Source organism: Condylura cristata, unplaced genomic scaffold, assembly GCF_000260355.1.
Source record: "Condylura cristata isolate star-nosed mole 26May11 unplaced genomic scaffold, ConCri1.0 scaffold00022, whole genome shotgun sequence".
NCBI lineage: Eukaryota > Metazoa > Chordata > Mammalia > Eulipotyphla > Talpidae > Condylura > Condylura cristata.
The window spans coordinates 12,237,139-12,249,590 of record NW_004567123.1 but is presented as its reverse complement, the minus strand read 5'-3'; the positions used below and the strand labels follow the sequence as shown (position 1 = coordinate 12,249,590).

The 12,452-nt window shown below is 37.3% G+C and overlaps 1 protein-coding gene across 2 annotated transcripts in view; it reads left to right on the top strand.

Moving 5' to 3' along the window:
- SNAP25 (synaptosomal-associated protein, 25kDa) overlaps positions 1–12,452 on the top strand; it is an 82,247-nt gene that overhangs the window by 661 nt on the left and 69,134 nt on the right. The gene's annotated exons all lie outside the window — the stretch shown is intronic.

Genomic DNA, 12,452 nt, shown 5'->3' with positions numbered 1-12,452 from the left:
ATCATCATCATCGTTACTATTACTATTATTATTATTATTGTGGAACAAAACAAGTAAGCCCTTTCGTTCTAGTTCTATTATTCTGACTTGTACTTAGCACGCTATTATCTAGGGAAGAATTGAGGGGAAAACTGGGTGTGAGCGCTGGGAAAGCAAAAGGTAAAGAGTAGTTCCCGCCCCGGGAGAACTGCTCTGCTGCAGCGACAGCAGCCACCATGCCCCGCGGACTTGATTTATGCCTCCTGCTCCACATCAACTGCAGGTTGGCGGCGAGGGGCGGGCGGAGCGTGCTGGTTGGGAGGATTCTATGGAGAGTTGGCGGAGGTGGGCTTGCCTCGGGGACTGCGGGTCCCGCACTCAGCACCCTGGACAGCAAAACAGCTCTTCCTGGCCCGCGCGACCTTTCAGCACAACGGACAGCGTCCAGTCGCAGTGCTTCTTATTTTACCTGCGGCAGAGATATCTGGATCCGGCTTTATATTCCAGGGCTGGAAGCCAAATTGCTTCTCTGAAACCTCATTCTCACAGAGAACCCTAATAAAGCACGCATAATCGGTTTTAAAAAAGAAAGGAAAAATAAATTTTGCCCACAGAGATTCCTTGGCAGGCAACTAACTACATTTCCCATCTTCACCTATTGCAATAGCTTCAAGAAATATATATAGTCTACTTATGGAAATTTTTTGTGTTTCTTTTTGCTAGAAAAATAAATAGTTTAAAATACTGTATTTATCTTCTAGTTGAATATCAAGGGTTGTTGTTTTTTTTTTTTAAACATAGATCTGACTACAGATCTGGGATGGACAAGAATGAGGTATTTGTGAAAATGCCATCAGTATCTGTTTATAGGAATGAAATAGCCCCATATTTATTTATAGTTGTGGGGTTATCTGAACTAAACAGAATTAACTTTAAGAATGAATCCTTTCCCTCTTCCTCTCTTCCCATCCTTGTAATTAGGCATAAATACAAGCACACAAAAATGCATCTCTTAGAAATATTGGGAGTCCTAAAGCATATATAGATTCAACCTCTTTGGCTATGGATTTAGAGTGAGTGGAACTATTCCTATGGAAATTTGTTATCTCAGGTGGATAGTTTCCGATTTGGACATTATTAAGTCTGGTTTTCCTCAGGAGAATGCATCTGTGTCCTTCAGGGTAATGCAGAGGAAGGGACCATGGTCTTAGACTGAAACCGGACTCTGACCGAAAGCTCTACTGCAATTTCTATTACGGCACTGCGGGATTTTACTGAAGCGGTGATAAGCACTTTAACCATTTTCTACTCTGAGGCTTGTAGCCTCTGAATGAACAGAAATTATCACAGAGATATTTCCAACTGTTTGATATAGATAGAACTGGCATTAAAAGGGGGGGGGATCGTGCTATTTGAGTAGTCGTTAAATATGTGTTACCGCATCACATCTAAGAATATACACAAGGCATTAAAGAAATGCTACCATGACCTCCTGAAAAGTCTTGGAATAAGCTCTTGGATTGTGTTTAATTAATCATACCTCTAAGTACAAACACATACACATATATTATAGGTGCTGAACTACTCTATCTACCTAGAGAAGGTACTTTCCTTCCCAACTATTTATTCTTATGGCTATCCATATTTTCTTTTATTCTTATGGCTATCCATATTTTCCATATAAGTATATATTGATCTGTTATTGTATATAGATATAAAATTATTTGGGTGGGAATTTATTCAAGAGTATGTAACTGCACATAAGAATTTCCAAACTCTGCAGTCTACAGAAGAAATAAACAACTGTGTTTTAGTGATGGGAGGAGGGGAGAAGATGGGTAAGAATCTTAAAAATTGCTTAGACTTTATTCTACATGTCCATTCAGCTCTCTGCGTTGTTGCGTCAAATGAAAAGCCAAATGATGCTGGAATTATATACTTGGACATTAGTAGTTTTACTGCTGGATTTGTTTGCTACTGGTAGACTAGGACAGGAGGGGTGGAGGTAAAGGACTGCAGTGAAGCTGGCAAAGGGCACATATCTGGGAGGAAGTGATGATGTACACAATTATAGGGCTAAATCTAGACTAGCTTCCTGAGAAGTAAACAAAAACACAGTCAAACCATAAATTTAACATTTGCACTATTGATGACCCACAGGAAAAAAAATCAAGAGATGTTTTTATTTTAAGTTTTAAAATTTAAAAGTCCAGGGCAATACAGTGAAAAGAGGCAAGAAGAGATATACTTAAGGATATGCCAAGAAACCTTCTTGCACACCTGATAGTTAGTATCCCCTTCTTTGTTCATTGGCATTTTCTGAATAACCACCTTGGCATTCAGAATATAAAACAATTTATAATCCTCTTAATTTCTCTATGGCAAAATCTCCCAAGAATTTACAATTTCATTTTGCTTTGCTAACCACAAACAACCACACATACAAACCCAATACAAACACCCCTTAGTAGTTTATCTAAAGACATTCCTAAACTCTGTTATCCCAAAAGTAATTATCTCCAATGAGAAGATTGATGATTCTGCCAGTGCCAGCTTTTCCCATAAGTCAGTCTTCGGCAGAACATAGCATGTAGGTTTTGACAATTAGAAGAAAAGAGAGAGAATTTGAGAAAGGGGTTGAGAAAGGAGACATGAAAGATAAAAATAGAAAAATCTGTTGTTGTTTTTTAAATGATGCACTATGAGTAAACATTTTTCCTCACACTGTAGAACTTGTTTACAATACTATAAACATAGGAAGATTCATGTTTTCAGCCTCAGTGCTAGGCATGTTTCTGCAATGTCATTCCTTGTCAGCTGGGACCAGCCTAATAGGAAGATATTGATCAATCAGTGAGCATAAAAATATAAATGAACCCCATGGAAGTTATAAAAGTCTCATACTGATAAGATTGTTGACCTCAATAAGGTATCTACTAATCTTAATGAAAACAGATAAGCAGAAAAAGTTAATACTAGAATGAAAATGCAATAGTTAGAACAAATACTTATTTGCTATGTGAATATAATAAAAAAATTAAGGCACACCACTTCTGAGGACAGTATAGCAGGGGGCAAATGTAATTTGAGAGAAGAGCCAGGACTTGAATTGGCTTTTGGAAGTTGAAGAGAGATGAAAGAAATCTGCTAATTTAAAGTTACAGTACAGACAGAACTTCAAGTTAGTAAAGCCCTGCAAATCCTAAAAATGCAAATCAAGTTGGGTGCTTGTGTTAGAGAATATGCTGGAACAGAGTAGGGGACTTCTGAGAAAAACCATGAATACTACCCTCAGAATTTGTTTGTTACTTTAGCTTTCAATGTTGACTTCTGAGGAGAAGCTGATATAACAAAGTAATCAGGTCCTTTTTAGAATTTGGTAATTGCTATTACACTTGATCTTAGCCAAAAGGCCAACAAATGATTGGTAATTGCTATTCACAGAGTGAATTCAACTTGCATCCTCCTGTAAATAGGGGAGTGAATGGGTATTATTAATTTGAAAAAAAAATCTCACTTCTACTTTAGGCATCTGGCATCTTTTAAGATCATTTTTCAGGATAAACATGAGTCTATATGTCTTTCCTAGATAGCTGTAAACTTTAATTTTTCCATTATTGATTAGGACAAATTATTTAAGATGAGCACCCCCCAGAGAGATTCAAAAGCAGGTAAGGAATTTGGTGATGAGCGGTACCATAATGTATAGATGAATAATAACCATGCTGAACACTGTCATCCCCTGAATATGCTGCATTGTCATTATACTAACTGGACGGTTTTTCTTTGCTCATTTCAGGCAGCATGATAAACAGAAGCAGCCTGATTATCCTCACTCCAAGGCTTGTTTGAGGTCTAAATTGTAAACATTTCCTTTTAAATGCTGTGGTTCCTGCTCAGAGCAGTTTCAAAATTCCAAATGCTCATGGAATTGCTGAACTGAAATAGTCAATGGTTTTGGTGGAGGAATAATGACAGTCCCGGACATAGATCCTGTTGCTTTTTCAATTTTGGCTCTGAAGTGTCAAGGGAGCATTCTCATCTGTTCTTTACCAAAATGCTGGCAAGAAGAGAGAGACATCCTTAGATAACATGTTGATTTCCAAGCTGATTCCTTAGGGAAACATTGGGGATTGTGACATTTGATCCTCTAGAAAGAAATCAAACTGATCTGTATTAAACTGAGTGCAATGTCTTTCAAGTATCAAGTATAGGAGGAAGTGAGGAATTGGAGCATAAAATTGAGGAAGCAGAACATGCTTCTGAGTGGAGAGTTTCGTTTTTGTTTGCTTTTAAATTAGTCTTCCTAGAAAAAACAAGCTTCAGAGAAATTTCTGGAGTACGCCAGCTTTGTTGTGAAATCATCACTGCCATAAAGATTATAGCTACTTCTTTCTACATAACTTTGTTGATAAGTATCTCAAAGCCGGTCACCCAATATAAAAGTTAAAGTGTTATCTGATTTTTGCAGGAAGGATGCAACCATTACACTATGACTTCAGAAATAATATTAGATAATGTTTAGTGAGCCATAAATCTTATTGAGAGGGACAGAAGTACCTGAAATAAAAATTAATCAGAATAGTTCCATACGTAGAAGAGTGAAGCATTGATTCTGCATGTTTTAGCCTATGCTAACTCATTGTAGCCTCATAACAAACCTGTAATCAGGTCACTATTATTCATTGCCATTTTACAGATGAAGAAAATGAGTCAGAGAAAGGCTTAGTAACTTGACTAACATTACAGAACACAGCCAGGATTTAAATGCAATCAATCTGACTTCAGAGACTAATTCTCACTGATATACTGTGTTATCTCTTTTAGCATGCATTTTTTCCACATGATCTTTATAAGGGATTTGAAGGGGTTTTGGGGCAACATTTTTCCCTTTTTATTAGGGCAGCAGAGACTGATGGCAAGGATGCTGTTAGGATCTATAGACCTGGTTCATTCCTTGAAGCAACTGGTTGTAATTTCCTATGTTGTAATCAAATGAAACTCTGAACCATGAACCATCTGCAGAATAGCAAAACTGTACTAACAGCCGCCCATTCAGAAGTCAATGAAATGAGTGCCAAAATCCCTAGGTGATAGGTCTGTGACCTGCTAGAGTTACCTGGCACAGCCTTACTAATGCTGCTTTTGTAACTGATTTCTCTTTCTCTTGACATTAGATGATTATTTACATCCACAGCCTCTCTGCACCTGGATCCCTTTACTTCCCCTCCATAAGTGCAAGGGCATCTTCTCTCTGAAGCCTTTTGAGGCAGACTTACAACATCTTGGCTTTTCCCTCTACTGCTTGGGGATCTCCCATCCATTTCAGACTTCTTGCTATTCTGGAACAGACTGTTTCCTAAAACTTGCCTACATTTTTATAATTGTTTTTTCAACTCAATTTTCTGTTTTCAAAAACAGCTTTCTAGAACTCCTTTTGATCCTCTCATGTCTGACTTAAGCACTAGATTGGCTATTTTCTCTCTTCTCTCTCTTTCTCACTTAAAAAAGAGAAAACAGAAGATTTTATAGAATCTGTCAGCCCTGAAGTATTTAAAAAGTAACAATTCCACATGACATGAATCACAAGATATTAGTAATCATTTCAAAGGCTAATCAAATTTGGAGGACCAAGTATAAAGTAATATTTTTAAAGTGCTTTAGGGAAAGGGATCAGCAGAGAAGGAAACTTTAAAACTTAGACTTAATAGTTTAGAGGCTAGCGGCTGGTGAGACTATACCTCTTAAATTCAGTCACATTAAATATAATCCAGAAAAATCACGTACTTCTTGCTTTTACAACTCCATTCCTACTGTGTATTTCTGCTTCTCTCTACCACGGTCTAGTCTTATTGTACAAGAGGATATCACAACTGATTTTCTTGTTGCTTACTCACAGTTTATCCTCAGTAGTGACTAACTGATGATAAGACCAAATATGTTTTCCCAAAAAGAGGTGGGGGAAAAATCCCATGTCAAAGTTAGTGTCCCCTTTTCATGCTTAGCAGCCACTATAGAGAAACTTATAAAAATTGTAATGCCCACACAGGCTTGATGTTGGATGACAATGTACCAGGTTCTGGATTGCGTTCTTTGGTCACAGAAAAATGTACATCATCTTCTCTAGTAAGTAAGTGAAATGTTGATGCGTGAAAAGAGAAAACTAAAACAATTCACTTTTCTTTGGTTTTGTATTGCTGTTCATCTGATAAAGTTAGTATTACCCCCAAATTACTAAATCTCATGTTTTAACGGAGACTTTTGCATTTTCTGCTGACATGCCTCATCTTGACTTTCAAAGAAGTGATCCTTTTTACTTGAATGAAATTCTTTCCCTGATGAAACGGTAGGTTCATCAATAACCATCTGATCCTACCTCCCCCATCAGTTCTGATTTCCAATGGAGGCTAGTAGTAGATTTTGAACTTCAGAAGTGACTTTTCATGCCTGTAGGCTTGAACTAGTGGTCAGTCCTTTGCTGATAACAGGGTGTATGACAATGCAATCTCCTAGGACCCTGTGTCCAGAGTCTCCTGTCCTCCTGCCTCTCTCCTATTTTAGAGAAGTCTCACAGCTGAGCTCTGAGAGTCCTGAAAGCTGGATACAATCCCCTTTTCATAGAACATCTAAGACAAAATTGTTTATCTTCTTTATTCATATTCATCCTGTGTAGAGTTTCAAAGAATAATGACTGCTAAATTGCAAAACAGTACATTTTTTTGAATTTCTCTGCCCTCAGTTCTTGGTTGTTCTGCCAGCTAGCTGTAGGAGGTAAGTTGCACTACAACTTAGAAAGGAAGAGGGAAATGAGTATCAGTAAGACTGCTAGGAAGAACACTTACAAATAATTGCAGTATGCAATAGTCCTAGTGAATTAACTTTTTATTTTAGTGGAGAAGTCCAATATAATTTTACCGTAACATTAGAAGTCAAGATAATATTCTTGATTTTTGTCTGAGAAATTGCAAAATATACATTTTGTTCAGTTCCAATATGACCATCTCTGTATTCCTCAGACATAAACTAGCGGTTATCAGGACATTCTTCATTGACTCCAACAAATATTTATTGAGCATCTAGCATGTGTGATGAAGACACTGTATGGGTGACTGATGATAGAGTAGTTAGTGAAATAGGTACGTTTCATCTTTCAAAACATTTTGCTGGGTTTATCCCTGGAGGTATTATCATCTTAGAAGGTGTTTCCTATAGGTCACTTTTAGAATCTTTTAGATGTTAACCCAACTTAAAAAGTACTTGGCTCTATCCAAAATATACAGTTGTGTGAACATTTCTCTGTCAATATCCACAGACAGACTGCTATATAACAAATAAAATATATATTAAAGAACTGGCCTCAACCATCAAGGAACCTAGTAAAGAGTTAAGATATGCCCTTGTGTAGATTGTCTCCAGTTACACGACTGACAATTAACTAGATGCCATTAAATTATTGCTTAAATGCATGTGTATTTCCCAAATACCCCAAATATTCCCAGATATTCTCACCTCTCCCAATATAGAGCTTTTTATCACCAAACTTGGGGGCAAGTTTAGACAACTATGGTACCTCTTAGGCCAGAAAGCCTAGTTCTAACTGGAGAATGAGACTATATGGAACAGTGCAATAGTAGATAAAGCAAGAGACAAAGAAAAGTATCTTTTGAATGGTAGTATCTTCCAAACCAATCCACTTCTCTTACCTGAAAATTCCATCATCAAGTAAGATTTAAATATTCAGGATTAGTAGAAGTATGTATTAGTTCTCTAACCCATGCTTTTAGAAATTTACTTGTTTGCAAATGAGCAATGTTCCCACATCCCTTAGAAGATTTATGACAAGTCTTTGCAATTATGTACTTATGTATTTTCCTTTTTTATTATCTATGAAAGTCGTTGAGAACAAGGGCAATATCTTAGTCATCTTTGAATACTTTAACAGTACCTGCCACACATGAGCTATATAGAAAATGAATGAGTAAGTGAGGATACCCCTTTGCAGAGTAAAAGATTCTTAGAACCACAATAATTTCTCCTGTTATTGATCTAGTCTGAGATCAAAACAACTCAGGAATGTATAGTCAACTTAAATGCTGGAATAAAATTATGTCCCAAAAAGTACTTTGGTTCACTCTATCAAACTTAGACAAATAACTTATTTTTCTTACCTGCTGTTTAAATACCTATGAGCTAGGAGTTAAAAAGATAATGAAAAGCAGAAAATTCTCCAGAAATCATAGAGAAAAAGGTTTATATTCAGAGATGACATACTAATCCTGTAAGCTTTTTAGGCCAATATAAAAGCTAAATTGTTTAACACTTATAAAATACATAGCCAACATTTTTTAACCATGATGGAAGGATAATTTTGGTGCCACTGCCTATACTTTCATTGAGATATATATCATTCAACTTATTGTTATCAGGATAGATTGGTGAATTCAAACAGCTCTTATCTCCAAGGTCACATATTTGCTCATTCTCTGAATTGGTGGCAGGATATCTATAAACTTTCCACTGACTTGGCTTCCTTACAACACTCTCAACACTTTCTTTCAAATCTAGTATCCTCCTGCCTGAGAGAGAAAAAATAAGGCTAAGCGTGATATAGTATATATGTCCTTTCCCTTTAACAAGATGTCAGTACTAACTGAACATTGAATTTTGCATTTCCCCCATGAGTCTTCATGAAAGTCTAAACTCATGGCCAGTTACTTTTTACCCTGCTTTTTTTTTTTTTTTCTGAGAGTGAAGATTCTATTTGATCATCACAAGAAAAATAGTAACTAAATTGCAAAATGTCTGTGTTATGCCACAACAGGCCAAGGACATACATGATCTCATTTCATTGTCATGGCAACCTCAGCAGAGTTTGGAATGCTTCTCTACGAAGCCCACATTCTTCCCCATTACCTCATAAGTTTCCCCTATGAGTTACATACAAGCCATTGAGATTGTCTTTAAGAAGAAAAAAAAGATTTATTTTACTTACTTTTACATAGAAGCATTGGGGTACAGGACAGAAGGTGGGAGGGGGAGAGAGAGGATTCACAGACAGGGTTAGGAGTAGAGCAGGTAAAGCTACTGTAATATACTGCTGAGGGGAGCAGCAGGTGAGACAGAAGAGTCTCCTATGTGGTGTATGTTAGTTCTCTAGTCAGAGATCTAACTCAGGCCAGAGAGGTGATAACACTGAGACTTTACCCCTAGGCCATCAGGAAGGTCCAAGCCATTGAGATCTTCTAATGGAAAACTTGCATCTGAGATATTTGTCAACATAATATTTGTCAACAAAATCCAAAAAATTCAGTCCAGTGGGCTAAAACGTCAGGTGAGATGTGATTGATAACAGTGACCAGGAGAAATTAAGTGTGTAGAAAAATTCACTGTGCACAGGATTGAGTCAGATGGCTACATACTTAGCTCTACCACTTTGGTTGTATGAGCTTATCTAACCTGAACTGAACCTCGGTTTTCACATCTGTAAAAAGAAAGCAGTAGCTCTCATGATTTGTCCATGGTTGTCTTGCAACTGAGAAAAGCCAATGCTCTACTGTGCAGGGAGAGTGGAAAGAACTGCTATTATTATCTTCTGTTATTCACCATTTGCCATGCCAGAGTTCCACTATTCTTTCTTGGAGGTTATGTGAAGCCATATGCTTTGTTTCATCTTTTTACTGTGAGTTTGCTTAAAGAAACAACAAGTTCTTGTTAGGTTATTTTTTTAATTTGAGCAACTTGGACGAAAAAAAATGGGAAAGATGTGTCATCTTTGATTTTTTGATTTTTTTTTTTTTGGTGGGGGGAAAGAATTTTAAAAATGCTTTGGAATATCATCTCTGCTTTGGAAATTACTTGTAATTCTCTGGATGGTTAGAGACCAATAGAAGATCTACTGTGGCTTGACTAAACACTGGTCTCCGCCTTGTTACAGCTTAGGGTTTAAAGGCTCTTGAGGAGTTAAAAAAAGATTAGGCAAAATTTGCTGCTGTTTAGCTTAAATTTGCTGAAAGCTATTTAGTGAACTATTATTGAAGCTACATCTGTTGGCTTCATTTTGTATTCAGCTTTGTGTTAAGGGGCTCCTGTTGGAGAGGATTAGATTTCTTATTAAATATTACACACGTGCATATGTATTTTTTTGTATGTGCATATAATATGCATGCAGGGAATTGCAAACAGACTCTTGCAGTCAGCCTTGGGCACAAGATTCCTTCTTCCATCACTTTCTTGTCAAAAATTCTAGCTTTATCTATGTACCAGTAAATATAAAACCTGTACAGGCAAGTTATATGAACTACAGAATGCAAGTGCCTAAGCTGTATTTACAGAATCATTGTCTTTTTCAAAGTTGCAAAAAGTCTCCAGAGCAACCCTGTATTTTCATCATGTTCTTACCAAGAATTTCAAGATGCTAATTGGAGTCTCCCCATTGTGTGAACCAAATGATGCAGAGAGAGATTAGTGATGAAACTATCAGGTTTTGTTGTTATTGTTGTTAAAGTTGGGTGGAAAAAAATTATTAGAACAGCAGCCAGAATTCAACCTTTTTATCCCTTCCTAGTCTACTCCAAGTCTAAACATTGATGCCCACTAATGGGCATCAGAAATATGGCATCAGAAAAGGCAACAGAATTGTGAAGTCAAACAGGCTAACAAGTTTACCTGGGTCTACCCCGCTCCTCCACTTCTCTCTCCCAAAGCTCAGAACCTGTCTCAGGAGGCTTATAGCTTGCTCGAAGGTATAGAAAATGCAAGTTTGCTGTGGGGAACAGAGAAAAACCCAAATATGAGCTAAACTAGGCTTACTGCCTATTTCCCATCTTATAGAGCACTTATTTTCAGAGTAGAAGGGGGAAATAAAGAAAGGGGTGGAGGGAATGACGTCAACTATCTTCCTAATACTGGTCTTCCCAAAGAGTGGAGACTCCCATTATAAGGGAACAGTCAAGAATTAGTGAGTCTTTGAAAAACAGAAAATGATTCCTTCTTTTTCCACACGACTAAGTAGGTACTTGAATTTGATTTTTACGATTCCAAATGTAATGCTACTGACCCTCCACTATCAATGACTCACTACTCTAGAACATTGGTTCTCAACTGTGGACTTTGGTGAGGCAGCTACAGGGTCACCTGTGCATGAGAAATACACTTCCAGGCCCTACCTTAGAGCCATTCAATATGAAGCTTAAGTGTGGAGCCAGAGTTGTGTGCATTGTTATAACTTCTGAGTGATTCTGAAGCATGTTCTAGTTTGAGAATCACTGTTCTAGAGATCTTAGTAGCTCCTTCAAATATTTACATTGTTCTTAAACGGGTTCTGGCAAAGATGAAATATTTCCACTGTTCTCTACCTTACCAAAACTAGGTACTTGAAAAGATGAACTGTCCTGGGCTATAAGTGCCCCAGGTTTTGAAATCAGGGAAATAAATGAGAAAATAATGCAAAAACATACCTCTATTACTCAGGTTAAGGTCCACTTTATTTTTTGCTGCGGTGAAGGATAGCTCAAGAGTGGAATTCTGATTATGAGATAACATGAATGGAATATAAATATCACTGAGCCTTCAGATAATTTGGTCTCTGCTCAAATGCCACTTATCAGAGAAGCCTTCTCTCATGAACCTTTCTCAATCAACACTCTACTCCTTTGAGATCATCAACCTACCCACTGGCTGTGCATTATTTTATTCATAGTATTATCTGTCATTCTGTGTTAGGGCATATTCTCTATGAGGGCAGGGACTTTATCTGCTTTGTTCCCTGCTTATTCCTATTTCTGAGAATAGTACCTAGCACATAGTAGGGTTAATGGATTGATGAACTGGTTATAATGAATAGAACATATCTCAGAGAATGTATCTGGGGTGAGCCCAGAAAGATGTGCAAAAAGCATCCTTCACTTATGGTTGAGTTTCCTTATGTTCTTGAGAGTGAGTTAGTTTCTTTCTCTAAAGCAGCAGACATTTTACCTGTGGTTTCTTATCCAACCTAAGCATTTGAAACAAGAAAGGAAGGATAAAGTATTATGTCTGCCTTGAAACTGGTTCTTCCCCCAATGAAAATGTGTGGATCCAGCGTGTAAGTTATTTCCATTATGTTCCAAACTGACAGTTGATTGGTATAAGTGGATACCTGGCCCAAACTGGATCAATCAGAGCCATTCCCTGAGACTTTTGAACATGGAAGACAAGGAAAAATGTAGGAAGTAAAAATTGGGTACTTATACTTCTGGCATGTGGCCAAAGGAACTAACTTCTTAATAAGAGAAAGTGAAGTCAATGTACAGAAAGAAGCAAGAACAGAAGGCAGAAAGCCAGAGCCATGGGGGCTGTTAAACACTTGTTTCTGAATTCCAGCTACCTCTCTGTCCTTCCCCTCGCACTCTTCTACATATTCTTTGAGCCAATCAATCTTGATTTTTGCCTAAGCCACTTATATTTGGGTTTATGTCATACAAAAGATGACATAT